Source organism: Cyprinus carpio, chromosome A17 (assembly GCF_018340385.1).
Source record: "Cyprinus carpio isolate SPL01 chromosome A17, ASM1834038v1, whole genome shotgun sequence".
Taxonomy (NCBI): Eukaryota; Metazoa; Chordata; class Actinopteri; order Cypriniformes; family Cyprinidae; genus Cyprinus; species Cyprinus carpio.
The window spans coordinates 9,117,845-9,134,549 of NC_056588.1; the positions used below are offsets into that span (position 1 = coordinate 9,117,845).

General features: G+C 35.5%; 1 long non-coding RNA gene and 1 pseudogene across 1 annotated transcript; both read left to right on the top strand.

Annotated features, from left to right (window-relative positions):
- Positions 1-1,606: 1,606 nt before the first annotated feature.
- LOC109106301 lies at positions 1,607-8,451 on the top strand (annotated as a pseudogene).
- Positions 8,452-9,504: 1,053 nt separating this feature from the next.
- Positions 9,505-13,140, top strand: LOC109106302. The gene is made up of 3 exons (XR_006162125.1): positions 9,505-9,546; positions 10,627-10,731; positions 10,835-13,140. It is a non-coding gene; the product is annotated as an uncharacterized LOC109106302 (long non-coding RNA).
- The last annotated feature ends 3,565 nt before the right edge of the window (positions 13,141-16,705 follow it).

The following is a 16,705-nucleotide window of genomic DNA, read 5'->3' on the forward strand; positions in this document are numbered from 1 at the left end:
GGGGAAAAATGAAAACCATAGTCATTTTGCTTCGTTAATCTGGACAAGGACCTTTGCCTTACTGAACTAACAGCAACACTGTTAATCTGTAGCACTTAATATGTAGTAGAAAATAATATTTTCGCAAACGAATAGTCTACTTTAAACTTGGGTGAGAATTAGCTACATAGCGCAAAAAAACAATAATAATAATAATAATAATAATTATATGTAGTCAAATATAATGTAAAATAATTCTCACTATTACTCGTAACAGGCCTATATGCTAAATGGTCACAAAAATAGAGGACAGCCGTTGACACCAATGCGCTCTGATTTCATCAGTTATTTGACTAACCCTGGATTAAAATATTTCTAAAAAAGGGATAGAGAAAGTAAAACTCAGTGCAGAACACGGTTTATTAATACGCCATGAGCACAGAAATAAATGAACTGCTGACTAAAACAGTCAACAGCTGGAAAAAAATCTCACGTGTGCTGGCAACATAAATATTTAATAAATCACTCTTTGAACTTCTAAATCAAAACATTGCAAATAATATCCTTATGTGCTTAATTAATTTGCATTGTACGATAAATGGTAAAATCATTTAAGAGCCCACGCACGCAGCTAAATATGTTAGAAAACCAAACAAAAGCAAGATTTAAATGACGCCCAGAGGGAGTGTTTGAAAATTATACATTCAATTAAATTATACATTAAACAATAAAATAGTAGGCATATTTTTTTTAAAATAATAAATTACTACTTTGTATTGGACTTTGCAAAACTGCGTAACTATAAAGAGTAGCCTAGCTAATTACACTTTAGTGCATGAACGTCAGAGTGCATTGAGCTAAAAATGAGCTAAAACAAATGTTTATTTCCATTTCAGATTTCTCTTATAGTGTGGAAAAAAATTAAATGTCAGCAAAAAAACAATTCCAAAACATTTAAATGATCAGATTTATCTTAAAATTCCTTAACCTCTGTTTCAGTAGGCTACTTTATATGCGTTTTGTTTTCAAAGATTTCAAAGTTTGAAAAAGATTAAAAAATAAATAATTTGCCATTAATGCTAGCTTTAAAAGATTGTAAGGCAGACCGATTTTTATATTTTATATAAAATAAAAGCCTCGGTTAAAATTACACTGGTCATTGGCGACCTGCCATTCATTCCATCCAAACAGACAAAGAAACAAATAATAGCTAACTTTTAATGGGAACAACTCCTGCACTTGGGCAGTTAGCAGAATAATTAATGTGGACTCATGCAATAGATTAGATACGTTAAATAATTTTACATAGGCTACATTAATAAAGCAGTCTTAGTTTGTTAGGCAGCGGCAACCGCGCAGATTCACACTTTATTACCTAACATTTCTACAATAATAACAAAATGTAATAACACTTTATTATTATTATTATTTTACTTTTATTTTCGTCAAGTAGGCTAACCTAATAGGCCTACATTATTATTAGTAGTTGAAGTAGTAGGCCTAGTAGTTTTATTTGTAAAATAGTTGCCCAGTTGCTTTTTATTTATTAAGAACCTGGATGATTGTAATTTTGTTCATGCAGTACGAAAATGTCCATATTATGACCGCGGCAGTGATTTTTGGATCATTTAGCTACATTAGCCTACGCATTCTTCGTTTAATTTTTGTTTTATTTTTTGACATGTAGAGCAACCAGTCAGGGTTTTCCACTAGAGTAAAATATTTTGAGACATTTAGTGTCTACTTCATAGAAACGTTTTAATCATTTTTATTTTGTTTCAGAAAAACATGACCCAACATACTTCAACATATTAATCAAAATAGGCCTATTTGGCCGCATTATGATTTGGGTCTCAGAGTCAGGTTGTTGATTAAAAGCTTTACAGAAACAATGGATTTAGCACTTACCGACGTTAATCTTATAGGACTCGCGGCACACGTGATATCAGTGAACATGGCAATGCAAGGATATCTAGATATAGCCTAGATATGTTTCAGCAAACAGTTCTGTTACAATTAAAAATACACTAGGCTATTATAAAACAGTTTTATTCTATATTAACTGTTGATGCGACGAATAATGGTGCTAATTCTTCACTCACTTTTCTCACGTTTGCGAGCGCATGCAGTTTTTCCGCTTCAATTAAGTTTGATAATGCGTTATCAGATTTATCATTAAATTAATTTAAGTCTTGTGAAGGTTGGGAACAAAAGGTCCCGAAATATTCAGCATTTTACGTTAGGAGGAATGGAGGGTCCTATTATATTTATGGAGGCCACACAGCGTCAAGATGGATATTGAACTTATTCCAATTAAATGCGTTATGAAAGAGAAACAGACTCTGTTCTCGCGGTGTTACGTCTGAGGTTGCCAAGCAACCACAGACCGTCAACAAAGCCTGCGGGGACGCGCGCATGACAGCGAAGGACTGTAAAGAAGAAATTCTATCGTAAACCAAACAATCATGTCATATAAAGGATTCTTGAGCCATAGCATAGTATCAAAAGAGGACCAGGGGTTTCACGACTTGAAGAACAAAGCCGCAGAGCATTACAGGTCCACCGGGGTCCCGCAGAAGATAGAAACCGTCTTGAACGAGATGTTTTGGCAGAAGCCGGATGATATCTATGGTTATCTGGTGGGACAAATCAAATAACTTATGCTTTTGAGATATGGCAGCTGTTAACATTTTATCTTAGAATTATAATTATACCTCCTGTAGAATTATAAATGACAATTGTCATTGCGTCTTCTGCGGTTTACTTGTTATTCCACCAGAATGAAGTCAGTATTGATTTAGGTCAGACCCCCATAATTACACACCAACATAATGAACTCAAATCAATAACTGCCTACTACTCTTTTTCAGGCAAACTATTTTTCCAAGCTCTCCTATACTCCAGTAATTAGTAAAATCACTGTAAGAGAGGTGTTTGATGGAAGAGGATTGACAGCAGTTTAGACCCATGTGTACTTCATCATCAGAAATGAGGAAAAGGTATATTCTGAAATTACCTTTCAGAGCAGCTACCAGTTTGTCCCATGAGCTTAATGTGTTTTACAGCAAGTAGGTCTAAAGTAGCCTAATTAAATTAGCGTTGCTTTTAGGCAACAAGATGGTCATCAGATCCGAGTGTCTCGGTTTTGATGGTTATGAGGAACTGGAAGCTCATCGCCCTGTAACCTTTCACCTTACCATTTGCACCACAAATTTGTAGTGACAGTGACACTGATGAATTTAGGTCACAGCATGTCCACATACGTATGCACACACAGACAACACAGAACAATTAAAGTAGCAGAGCGTGTGCGTTTGTACTGTGACCAGAGGCGTCATGCACGTGCCCCCTCAGATTTTTGAGCCAAGTGGATATTGAATGCAGCTTCCAAAAGACAAAAAATAGGCAAATAATATATATATATTTTTATATTTCATACAATCACCGGCGTGATTACAACGTGCAGTGTGTCACAGCATCAGCTGCTTAATTCAAATCTGCGTTCGCTGGCTGGTACTGAGCCAGAGACACGAGTTTTTACAGCGATGCACATTGTAACCAATCACACACGATTCTGTTGAGCTTATGAATGCAATGACTAATCAGAGGCGTTCAGATCATGAGTCGTCGCTGAAATGTCGGTGGTTTGTTCTCTTGCTCGCTGAAGGAATTCTGCTCTCTGACGAATTCTCTCATCAGAAACAACAAAGTGCAGATGTGCGTACGACGTAAGTAGGATACATTTCACAGTGTAAACAGCTTCAGTGATTATAATCAATAATATAATCAATTAACAATCTATAAAGGTGCAAAATGCATTTACGTACACATTTGATAATCGAGATATTTTATGATATAGTTAACACTTTTGGGAATATTTTGAATAAGAAGGAAACAAATAAAAATAAAATATAAGTCTATATCAGTTACTGCTGTGTGTCATATGACAAGCATGATGAGCACCCCCCCACCACCCCCCTTCACTCATGCCCTCTCAAAAAAAAAATGAGTGTATGATGCCCCTGACTGTGACTCACGTGCTTCGGCAACCAACCACTAACTATGTGTGAACATCAGATCACTCTCTGTCTCTCATTCTCCATTTGTTTTGCCTTCTCTCTGTCGCTCTGTTTGCAAAGTAAGCATTATGCCTTCTGATATGGTGGCCATATTGCAGTTGAGTGCTGCTGTTTTAGTTTAGAAATTTAGAAATTATGACAGTATACATTGGGACAGGGAACAGGCCGACTGTAGGCATGAGCTCAGTGTGTTTTGGGAGTGCTCGAACGTGATGACTCACTTTTCAACAGAACTTTCTGACTTCTGATCTCTGCTTTAACATTAGCCAAACCCAAACATACTCATCTTTGCAAAGAATATTCACCGTTCCCCTTATTGTGAAAGAAGTGCATTGTTTTCAGTGTGAAAATATAATAACAGTATACAAATATTCCCGAAACAACATAGCACATTTTATGTCAAATATTTTAGTCAGTGGATTAAAATTAACTGAATCTGAACCATGAGAATAATTAAACAATCCTAGAATAGAATTAAATAAATATATCAGATTATAGAGAAATTCATTATGGGGGCAAATTTTGAATTTCAATGCCATTTTGTGTAAATTACAGATGGTGTGCAGTGCAGTGATGGATGGACCTTGTGATGGTCTGGCTGATGGTGTGGCAGAGTCAGGGGAGGTATTTTTTAACAGCAACCAGCATAACCAGCAACGTCTGTCCATCACAACAGCTCTGAAGTGGATCAGAGAGCATCTCAGTCCAATGCTGCAAGGCTTTAACCCCACTGACCAAACCAATTTGGACAAAGTACTCAGGTGATTACACACACAATACAAAATACACAAGCATTCAGTCAAAGAACATGAAGGTTGTTATGATAACTAAGCTTTAATACACACATGTATGACTGAGGTTGTGTGTCTTTTGCCTGCAGTGATTTCTTCATGGCTCGTTACCTGGAGTACAAGGACAGCCTTAACAGAGAGGAGGAGGATGAGCTGAAGAATGAATCAGTGTCTGAGGCTCTTACACCTGCCCCTGCCAAAGACAAGAAAGGAGGTGATAAAGGTAAAGGAGCTTAATGTTTTGCCATTAAAGAATATTTAGCTGTATTGCACAGTAAAACATCACTGATGTTACATATTATTTGAGCTCACACAATAAATATATCAGAATAGAATTCAGGTTAAGTGAGGTTGCCACAGGAGGACAACAGCCCATCCTAGTACAGCAAGTGAAAAACCCTGTGGGATTCAAAGACAAGAGGGTAAACAATATTCCAGCCAATCTTCTGCACTCTGCTGTCATCTCAATGATCTGAGACCTGTTGTAAAAGATTCCACATGTCTGTGTTATCATAGAAATCCTACTGGGAGCTACTCTCAGATACATTAGCAGCTTGTACTGAGTCACATGTGTTTCATTCTATGTGATGGTGACTCTGTTTTAACCTTTTCATTAAATCCAACCTTTCTTAAAATCTTAGAAAAATCAAAGATATACAGATTTATAGGTGCCCCAGGTGAACTTTTCTACTTTAAAAAAGCGTTTACCCTTAAAGAAATGATTAGTACTTTTGAAAAAGATGTTTAATATGATGGCCTTCAGTTATATCAGTGGCTTAGAAAAAGCTGTTTTATTCTGCATGGAGTGGGTCTTCTCTCATGGTGGCCACCATGTAGACATTGCACGCTCAGATAAATGCTTCTTGCTGATTTATACTCCTGGGTCGGACCTACGCCGTAGCCTTTACGCCGTAGGCTATGCTTCAGTTTTCATTTATACTTCTGCTACAACCTACGGCGTAGGTTCGACGCAGAAGTATGAATTGGGCTTTAATTTCCACAACCACACCATTCAGCTCCTTTTTAAGATTCAGATGACATAAGATAATATAGTGCACTTTAAACTGCAGATCCTTCAATTTGACCTCTCCATCCCCTGCAATTTCTTCTGCCATCACTGTTTTTATATTCAGGAAAAAAAGGTAACAGCACAGAGAAACCCCTCCCTCCTGCAGAGACCCCAGTGCCAAGACTGCCAGGGGCTACAGCAGTGGGTGTGGTTTCTTTGGCTGTGCCAAAAACTACTGCCAGACTACTAGGAGAACCCTTATACCGACATATCAGATCAGTCAGAGTCCCGCTGGTACTACACCGTTCAAAAGTTGCTCACAAAGGCTGCATTTATTTAATCAAGAATACAGTAAAAGCAGTAATGTTGTGAAATATTACAATTTAAAATAACTGGTTTAGTATATTAATTTTAATATATTTTATTACTGTGATGGCAAAGCCAAATTATTCCAGTCTTGATGTTTCAGATTCAATCTGATATGCTTATTTAGCGCTCAAGAAACATTTATTGTTATTGTTATTATCATCTTCATCATCATCAGTGTTGACAGTTGTGGTCCTTAATATTTTTGTGTAAACATACATTCATATTTTTTCAGGATTCTTTGATTAATAGAAAATGAAAAACATTAAATGTCTCATTTTTGATCAGTTTAATGTGTCCTTGTTAAATTAAAGTATTAAAGGAATAGTTCATCCAAAAATGCAAATTTGCTGAAAATTAACTATCCAAGATGTAGATGAGTTTGTTTCCTTATTGGAACAGGTTTGGACAACTTTAGTTTCACATCACTTGCTCACCAATGGGGAATGGGTGCCATCAGAATGAGAGTCCAAACAGCTGATGAAAAAATATCACAATAATCTACAAGACTCCAGTCCCTCAATTAATGTCTTGTAAAGTGAAACGCTTTGTAAACATCAAACATTCAAGTTCTTACAAACACACAGCTTTTTACTTCACAAGAGAGGATTACTTGTGGATTAGTGTGATGTTTTTATCTCATTCTGAAAGCACCCATTCACCTCAGAGGATCCATTCGTGAGCAAGTCATGTAATGATAAATATATCCGAATCAGTTTCAATGAAGAAACAAACTCATCTACTTCTTGCATGGCCTGAGGGTTTGTACATTTTCAGCAAATTAGCATTTTTTGGGTGAACTATCCCTTTAATTAAAAAAAAAAAAAATCACATCAAATCAGAAAAATATTTTTTTAGGTAGCATGACTGTATTATTGCTTTATTTCAACAACTTTTAAAGTGTATGTAAAAACACAGACACGTCATGTATGTTAATCATCAAGTGGACGTGTGCTTGAAGAATTGCATTATGGGAGAAGACTTGTGTTCTGATGAACTTGTTATACAGAAATCTACTGAACACTATACTGATGTAAAACTCCTTTTTTATCCTCTTCCTCATTTCCTGTAAACTACTTTAGGCTCAGAATGAGACGCACCTGCCGGCTCTCATGATTATAATACTGAGCTGTGGAAAGAACTCTTTGGGGAAACTCAACCTGCTAGAGGAGTTCATCCTCATGCCCAGCTCATCGCAAAGAGTCAGAGAAGTATGCATGTGCTTAAGGATCCCACCTTTTTACACTTAAACAAAAACAAACAAACTTTTAGTAAAGTAGGTTGTGTTCAGCACAGTATGTATAGTATGTGTGTGTTGGCCTTGCAGGTCATTGGCATGGGCCTTGAGCTGCAGTGTGAAATGAGGAGAGTTTTGAATGGATCTGCGTATAAAGCTGGGGTAAGGATGCTCTCATAGGGTTTGACTCTTTGACAAAGGGACATAATGTCATATGCTACGGCTCACACAAAAGCATCAAGCAGCACACAAATTACATGTGGATTCTTTTTTTTTTTTGATGCTTTGTTGGGGTAATTATCCGCACATCATCATCTGAATGAAATAAACAGGCCTCAATCACGTGCAGGGCTTATGAATGACGATTGAACCACTTAACAGCATGTCACACAATAAATATATAGTTATGTTTAGATGGGAGGCTATTACTGGTGCACTGTGCATTGTGGGAACCTCAGAGCACTAATGTTATATAGCCTTGATAAAGACCTTCATAACATTATAAGGTAGGGATGCTGGAATCAGTTTAGTTCTAACTAAAGCTTGTTCAGGTGAGTTTGATTTACAAGTGGGATACATAATGGACATTTAAGGATACATAATGGATTATATCAGTGGGATATCATTTCCCAGTTAACACTCAATCGTACAATTTTATGGTATAACCTCCTTGGATCCAGCAATTTATGTCACTTGCTTTTCGTCAATTTCTCTAAAACCATGCATGCCGCAGTCACACTGGTTAAAGAGACAACCTGGGATCAAATTTCTAGAGATCAAAAATCATGTTTGGCCATGATTACTGCCCCTCTTTGGTTTTTAAAAATGTCTGAAGAAATCTGATTTTATGGAAAGAAATTTTTTTATTATTTTTGCAATATTTATATTCACATCAAAATATATTTTAATCTTTAGTGCAAGACTGAGAATGTAAATATGTAAACTGGCTTGAGTGCCTTATAAATGGATTGTGTCTTAGAAAAAACAAAACAAACAAAAAGACATTAAAAAAGTATGTAATTTTGTTTTTATGTAAATAATGTAATTTACAAAATCTGTGTATCCAGCTGCTGAAAATGCTGATGTAACTTAGCTGTAAAAAATTCTATATTTAAATATATATATATATATATATATATATATATATATATATATATATAAACAGTAATCTCGCATTTACTGTATTATTTATTTTTTTATCAGATAAACAGCTTTTTTTGAGCATAATAGACTTCTTTCAGAAACAGTAAACACGTTAAAACAAATCCTACTAACCCCAAACTATGGAACAGTCATGTATGTAAAGTAATCCGTGATAGCTTTAATAACAATTAAAATAATAGTCCCAAGCTAGTATACTGTCTAAACCTTTTCAGAACCATTTCTATTTAGCCACATGTTGCCAATAATTCATTATGATGATATATGATATTCCTCTGTCACTAACCTTTCTCAGCCTATACAGTAGGTGTAACAGATAAGGGAGCATTACAGGTGGGGTTTAAACGTCGTGAACAGGCTCTTGATCTGGTCACAGAGGCATGTGCTAACCTGGCATTGGCTTTGGGCTCAGACCTGCGCTTGGCTATAAACTGTGAAGCACATGGCCTGATGGACTATGTGAATGATGAGAAGACACAACAGGGAAATTATTACTTTCATGTCCACCCAAAACAAGTACTGCAAATGTTTAAAAAAAAGTTCAAATAATATACAGTCACCATTTTAAATGCTTTTCTTGCCATTTTCTAGTCACGTGGGAAGTATGAGGTAATATCTGGCTGTCACAAATCCCCAGATGAATTGCTGGGCATGTACGAGGGTCTGATTAATAAATATCCTGCTATCACATCCCTCATTGATCCTTTCAGGAAAGAGGCGAGATTAAAAAATATGATATTACCCTCATTGATCCTTTCAGGAAAGAGGCGAGATTAAAAAATATGATATTGATCAGTGGGAGAGGTATAGTGATTGGTAAAGTCATGCCTGATAGATGCTGCTAATACAATCTGTGTCCATCGTGTCATGCATTGGCTCATCTGATATGAACTGACCTTATACAAAGCATTGCAGAGCAGAAAGGTAGGCTTTGAGGATGAAAGTAGACTCAGTGCTCACTGAGGTTCTGGCATAGTCAGTGATTTGAAAAAGGAGGAGGATGAAAGAGTTGTTTTTTATAATCTTGTTAATCATAAGTGTTCGCTGTGTGTTAGAGTGCAGGATATAGGCAGTGGTGATATGTGAGCCTGGACCACATTTTCAGTATAAAGTGTCTCTAGGGTATATTTTTTGAATGTAATAAGCATGTAACTCAAAATTATCAATTTTTATTTTATGTAATATTAAGTAAAGATCATGTTCCATGAAGATATTTAGTAAATTTCCTGGTACAATATCAAACTTAATTTTTTTTTAGTAATATGTATTTAGAATTCATTTTTCAAAAGGTGCACCAGTATTTAGATTTTTTTGCACCCTCAGATGCCAGATTTTCAAATAGTTGTATCTCGGCCAAATATTGTCCGATCCTAATAAACCATACATCAATGCAAAGCTTATTTATTCAGCTTTCAGATCATAAAATTTACACTTAAGACTGGTTTTGTGTTCCAAGGTCACATATATCAATTTTTGACCTGCAGGGTTGACAACCATTTTTTGAATTTTTTTTTAGGGAATTAATTTTAGTGGTATGTGTGCATGTAGTCTCTGATTAAGTATTTTTATTAAGTCTGAAATCCAATTCATTTAGTTCCCGAATATGTGCCAATGAACATACCTGTCAAACAACTGATGCAGCTCATGAAATTATATTTCTATCATACTGTAAATTAAATATGTTGCTGAACACAGACCAAATGTATGACTAAGTCCAAAGATCCGAGACCAATAATTTTTCTAATTTAGTAGAAAATTTTTCATTAAAAACTATATTATCATAAAATAATTTGCACAAAAACTAAAAAAAAAAAAAAAAAATTAACATGAATGTCAGAATTTCGCTGATTTGATTAGTAGAATGAATACTATAATGGAAAATCTTAATTATTTCTTAGTTTGATTTGTTTTACATTTTTCAAAATCCAAAAACTTTTCAGGTTTAATTTGATTTTTAGGAGCAGATTCTTTCTTCTGGACCTGACCATATGTGTGTGTTTAAAGGCTGTAGGGTCAGGTGTATCCTTTCTCAAAGTGGGCGGGTTTAGAGGATGAGAGTGGATGGTCTGATGGCGATAGAAGAGGAACTGGAGCAGGAGGGGATCCTGGGTACGGTTCTTTCTTTCACACATTCTAACACTTACATAATGGGTAGTACTCTAAGTTGCATCTACATTCAGAAAACAATGTATAGTACCTTTGTGTCTTTCAGGTGCTAGAGAAAAAAAAACAGCCTCTGTTAGATCTTTCCAAACATTTAACTCTGGAAACGGCTGTGACTCTGTGACCATCTCTACTTGATGTGACTTCATCTCCCGTCTGTCTGTCTGTCATTATCACAGTAGGGTTTGTCTGACCTGACTGCATGACATCAAAATGCATATTTATTACAATTCACATGAAAGTATATTTTTTAGTGCAAAATTGTAAAGTGACTCATCACATGCACCATATTCCTGTGTGATATACTTTAGTGCTTATAGATGGTTTATACATTAAAAAAAACATTATTAAATAAACATAACCATGCTTTTTATATAAAGCCCACCTACAATTTTTAATACATTTTAATATTTTTCACAGTAGTCACAGTGAACATTTCCAGATAGACTTGCCCACCATATAATTATTTTGTCTGATTGTTCACAAAAGTTAACTGTGTGTGTAATGTGTCAGTATTTTTTTTTCATTCCATGTCCTCCAGATTTACCTGTAAGAAAAAAAAAAAAATCAAGACTCAAAAAAACTCAGACAATGAACTCCGTCCCGCTTTTGTCTCCCCCACACACAGACAGCTTTTTAGAGAAATCAAAGCTATTCTTCAATAACGAAGAGGCATGAAACAACCCATCACTTCCTTCTCCACATCCTCTGCTCTCTATATACAGTACAGACAACAGATACTGACACACACACACACACACATAGAGTGACTGAATGGGGCCAATTATCCAGCCTGTTCAAAAGGGCAGCAGTGTCCGCTTCATACAAGTGTTTGTGTCTGTTTATGTGTTTGTGTGAAAGAGTGTGAATGGACTGTTTTGTGTTAACAAGTGAGAGAAAACACAAAACCACAGCTGTGCTGCAAAACTACAGACCACAAGAATGTGACATCTTCAGCTCCTAACCAACTCACGACATGTTCGTTATCTTGTTTACCTCTTAATTGATTCATAGAAATCCTGAATTAACTAACATTTTACCTTTTAAGGAGAGAAACACAGCCCTCAAAATACACAAAACGTACATGATGAAGACCAGAGAGCATTTTGTAAGTGTACAATGGGTGACATCTGTGGAAAAATAGCTATTTCGACTCGGCAGGAGTGGAGGGGGTCCTGACAGCATCGGCAGAGAGATAGAGAGATTTGAGACCAGTATTACAAGTTACTGTGGCTCCCCAGCAGGCAATCATTCTGTTTGAAAAATAAACAAAATGACTGACAAAACAGGCTAAATTAAGCGTTTTACACACACATATAAACACAAGCTGGGCTCTAAATTGTGGTTCTGTCAATAGAGGTTGTTTTGTGTTGCTTGACTATGGTTTTGAAACAAGTGCAGGACAAGTGTTTCAGAACACCATAAAAAAGCAAACATAAGAAAGACACAAACAGCAGCAGAGCAACAGCCCAGCACGGCGTTTCATGATTACAAGCTCGTTGAGATTGACAGAATGTTTATAGTACGTCGATTAAGAGAAACACGCAGACCAGAAGACGAGAGAGAGACTGCAGTTGAGCAAGATGTTTACTCATTTACACCTCACATCTTCAACAAACGCCAAACCAGAAACGTCAACAAAGCAAAATACACTATGAGCAGGACAGAAGAGCTTGTAAAAATGTGAGCCGATTATTGATTGTATTTTGAGTGCTGTTGGGGAATGGAGTTGAAACTGATAGAAAATCTCACTCTAAAAGGATGTAGATGCTTTCTAGAATGTTTATCGTCTTGGTTTATGATCTCTTCCACATCTAGTTTTAAGGTCACACAAAAGTCCAATGATAATAACAATAATAATAATAATAGTAACATTTCACACAGTAAGTTCCAATTAGTTAATACACTAACAACTAACATTAAGTAACGAGCATTTGTTACAGTATTTATTAATCTTTGTTAACATTAATTGTTCACTGCTAGTTTGTTTGCTAAATGTTGAAATTAACATTTAACTAACATTAATAAATGCCTTTAAAGTATTTTTCATCGTTAGTTAATGTGGTTGTTAATGTAGTAAAATGGATAGTTCACCCAAAAATGCAAATGATCCCATGATTTACCCTCAGTCCATCCTAGGTGTACATGACTTTCTTCTTTCAGATGAATACAATCGGAGTTATATTAAAAATAATAATGGTTAATAAAGGCCTTCTAAAACAAAGCGATCTGTTTGTGTAAGTATAATATCCATATTTAAAACGTCATAAACCATAATCTCTAGCTTCTGCTAACTGTCGTACACACATTCACAAGAGAGTGGCGTCCAGCGGATGACGTAGGCGTTGCGTTAGAGCCAGGACATTTTTAATATAACTCCGATTGTATTCGTCTCAAAGAAGAAAGTCATAAAACACCTATGGCTTGAGAGCGAGTAAATCATGGGGTGATTTTCATTTTTGGGTGAACTATCCCTTTAATGTAATGTTAATGTAGTTAACTAATGTTAACAAATTGAATCTTGTTGTAATTTTTTTTACTGTAATAATAATATTTAATAAATACATTATAAATATATATATATATATGTATGTGTGTGTGTGTGTGTGTGTGTGTGTGTGTGTTATCATACATTTTACCATTTAATGTGCAATTTCAGCTGATCATAAGATTTTTATTTAATTTAATTGGACATTAACAGGTATTGTTAGATTTAAATGAATATGTAAAGCATAATGTACATCCAGCCGGTTGTTATCGCAGAATAACCCCCGACAGGGTATCACCCTAAAGGGGGTTATTCTGCGATAACAACTGGCTGGATATACATTATCCCGCTTATTAAACGGCTACTTGCCACATAAGTAAATAATTAGACATGAAATATTGATTTGAGTTGAAATGTTGAACGCAAAGTTTCCGTGAAGACAGCAAACTAGACGGACATTTAAGGGATACAGTGCAGTCAAACCACTTATTACACAACATTTGACCACATAAATATTAAAAGATTTAAGACGAAAATGTTTTAAAATCTTACCAGTTTGTTAGTTATCTTACAATCCATTACAGTGTACAAAACAATCGTAGCAAAATGGCAGCAGCTGTGTTTGTATGAAACGCGAGAGCGAGTCTGCATACCTGGATAATTAAATAATTGTAAACAATTTTAAAACAAGTTTTAATATTTTATTAGCTAAACAAATGCAAAGCTTCCACCAAGAAAAAACAGTTCCTAGCAAGAGTATAGCGCTGACTTCAGTTACCCGGATGAGCCTGTGTTATTAGCTTTTATCGGTTGTTATTGAAGGATAACATACCTCTGAATGTCGCAACTGACCAATCAGAATTAAGTATTCCACAGAGCTGTGTAATTAAAATAAATAAAGTTGTACCAGTAGAACAACCTAAAAACTGTGAGAAAAAAAATAAAACTTACTAGCCTATATACAAAAGACTTTTTTAATATAAACTTGAATATATATCGACTCTCATGCTATATGGGCTTTAGTATACAGCTAGTTGACTGCAAAACTGACATTCAACTAAATACGATAACTTTTTATGAACAACAGTAGTTTAACCAACATTTAACATCGCTGTTTACCAGATTCACAATGTGTGACATTACAAACATCCTTGTGGCTTTCAATGGACCTCAAAGATTCAAAGCTAGATCTGAAATGGCACAACAACATTCCACAAAGCTCTTCCATTCACACAACACAATGACAGTCCACACTAACACTTCTCATACACAGCCTTGAATTGGAGTATATAACAGTGTGTGTTATTCTCTGTTGCAGGTCAGGGTCAGGTAAGTAAAAAAAAGAGAAAAGAAGAGAGAGAGAAAGAGAGAGGAAATAAAGTTTCTTTTTGTGTCTGGGAAGATTTAACCCCATGAAGAGCTCTAAGCCACGCTGGAAATTGTGCCTAAGTATGTGAAAGCAGTGGAAAGAGTCACTGAGCCTCAGCACAGACACACACATCTCCTGTTTCACAGCACAACAACATCACAGCAGCTGCAGCTCACCAGAGGAAATGAAATCCTGTTGAGTAACGAGGCATGACAAACGTCACACCGTTGTGTAAATCTGATCTAGTGTGTGATTTGGACAGAATAAAATGCTTCTCTGTGGACTGGATGGGGTAAGATACAAAATTTCAAGGGTCAGATTTACAGTGGACAATGTGAAACGTAGAAAATGTTTACCCAAAATGCCAATGAGCAAACACTTCACCACTGTCCTCAAGTCAAAAGGCGATGCTTTAAACCCATCCAGAATAATTTTTCATCCCTGTAGACTATCAAAAAGACCTTTACGTCAAGGTCTAAAAGACTTTGTGTTTTTAATGTTTTTATTTATTTAATTATTTTTGAGCATACTCACACTGCCATCCAAAATTTGGGGGTACTACGATTGTTTTTTTTGTTTTGTTTTTTTAAACAAATTAATAAATTTATTCAGCAAGGCTCCATTAAATAAGTTTCCACAAAAATATAAAGCAGCAGCAAATCAGCATATTAGAATGATTTCTGAAGGATCATATGAAGCTGAAGACTGGCGTAATGATGCTGATTCAGCTTTGTCAAGAGGAATAAATCATTTTAAAATATATTCAAAAAGAAAACAGTTATTTAAAAACATCATTTCAAAAAACATCAGAAATCTTACCTTATATATAATCCTACAAAGTTTCGAAGGGCATTAAAACATCATTATCAGGTATTTTTTTAATAGTAGATTCCGTGTCATAAAAAAAAAAAAATAGTAATCACAATTTGACTATATGAACATTTTGAACTCCGCATTTCAAATGGGGGAGAAAAAAAAAGTCATGAAATTTCAAAAAGCTGCTCCTTCCGTTGACGTTTCCAATAAAGCTATCTATGTCATCTTTGCTGGAAGTTAATATGACAAAAGCAGGTATGTGCTCAGCTCCAGAAAATGGGTTCAGAAAAGTATTCTGCTGTATAATAACGTTTCACGAAAGTCTGATCTCCTTTAATGAAGCATTTAGAGAGTCACAAAGATCAGCTGCTTCTCACAATGTATCCTCAGGGAGACATAAATGAAACCTCCTCAGGTCCGTGACTATACATACTTTCAAAATGCTTCAGTTAAACCGCTTTATATATTTTATTCAGTAGCATGTTATTGTCATGTTGGCATGACAACAATTTGAAAAAGAATAACACATTTTATTACAGCTCAGTCAATAAACGTACAAATAGCATCAATTCATTGTGTTATTTTAAAAATCTGTCTTGTTTGATTGACAACCTGAAATTGCCTCTCTTCTCCCAATTCTTTGAAAGACCAGCACTGAATATGATCAAATATCCAGGCTCATGAAACAGTAAAAAGACTGTTAAAAGGGGATAAGTTCACACCAGTGCCTTGTAATTACCAAGTGGGACGTTACAAGGTTAATACTAGTCTAGCCAAAGCCATTAGAAAACACACTAGGTTGGCACATGTTCAAGGCTAGTCACCAGCGCCCCTCCAGAAATGCTTCTCACACAGACAAAGCATGTGTCAATAACTTTTTTCACTGGGGATGGTCCAGCCAAAGTATAAGACTGTGGAATGGAAGGGATTTTGTTTCACTACTATTAAACCCTCAAAGGCATTCAAAGTCCCTCCAAGTGAAGATAAAACAAAACAAACATTATACCACTTATAGAAGTTTAAACATTCTCAAGATAATAAAACGTGACTAATGTGCTTGTTCCAAACAGAAGTTATTTTTTTAGGGGTTTCTCTTTCATAGCTCCAGAGTACTTTTCAAGTATCAAATGTTTATTTTTATAAAACAGACTCAAATTGTTGACATGCTGTAACAGCATAAAGCTATAAAATGTAGGCAGACTGACAGTTTAGATCATTTGGTTTGTGAAGAATATTGGAGTTATCCT